Source organism: Gymnoscopelus braueri (assembly GCF_963280865.1).
Source record: "Gymnoscopelus braueri genome assembly, chromosome: 10".
NCBI lineage: Eukaryota > Metazoa > Chordata > Actinopteri > Myctophiformes > Myctophidae > Gymnoscopelus > Gymnoscopelus braueri.
Window position 1 is genome coordinate 5621443 of NC_137611.1, and position 1127 is coordinate 5622569.

The following is a 1127-nucleotide window of genomic DNA, read 5'->3' on the forward strand; positions in this document are numbered from 1 at the left end:
CTTTCAGAAGGGACGGCCATAGCTGAATGGTTAGTGAGCCCGCCCGGAGGTCCGAAGTACGATTCCAGCCCTCAGCAATGTGTCGAGGTGTCCCTGAGCAAGACTTAACCCCTAACTGCTCCCCTCTCCTTGCTCCTCTGTGGGCAGCGCTCAGCTGGGTGACGCTGAAAGCTGAAGTTCCCCCATGGGATGTGATAGGCAGTGTTGATTTCCTCGACTATGACTAAAACTGAGACTAAATATTTTGACAATTTCGTCAACAAATAAAAACTAGACTAAAATGTTATGTTTGGTTGCGCATGGGTGTTGTTGCGCTCAGAAAATAGTAGATCTGCAAGCTCACAACGCTTCGCAGCTTGTAGATCGGCCATTTTCAGCATGCAACCAAGTGTAAAATCAGCCATTACGACGCCATCAAGGCACCGCCAAAATACATTTTAGTCGACTAAATCAACTGTAGATTTAGTCGACTATAATCTTATGATATTTTGTCACCTAAACTGGACATAAACTAAAACATTTCAGATGACTAAAATATTTTATTCAAAAGACTGACTAAAACTAAATCAAATGTGCCGTCAAAATCAACACTGGTGATAGGTAAACAAATATAAAAGCACTACAGAAAGTGGGAAAGCTACTCTCAACTTGTAACTTTTATGAATGATTATTCGATTTTTGAAAAGTTTCAGTGGGGTTTTCAAACTCATCATAGTTTTCACAAGCTGAACTTGTGAAAGTTTTAAATGACATTAGGGTGAACTCAGACGCTGGCTGTGGTACCGTGTTGGTTTTTGCTGCACCTTTCTGCTGCATCCGATACCGTCCACCACAGGATTCTAATCGATCGTCTAGAAAACCGGGTACAGGTGTGACTGGGACTGCACTGGGACTGGTGTCAGAACCTTCACTGTTACAGCTGCGGAACGTGTCCTCTAGCCATGCAGATGTAACCTGCGGTGTTCCTGCAAAGGGCCATTATTATTGTTTTGCATTTATATGCTTTGTACAAAGTCATTCGCAACTCCAATATCTTTTTACATTGTTATGCCTATGATGCACAGATCTGTCTGTCCATAAATCCCTCAGACCCAGCAGTCACCCCGCTTACAGCCTATCTCACTGCC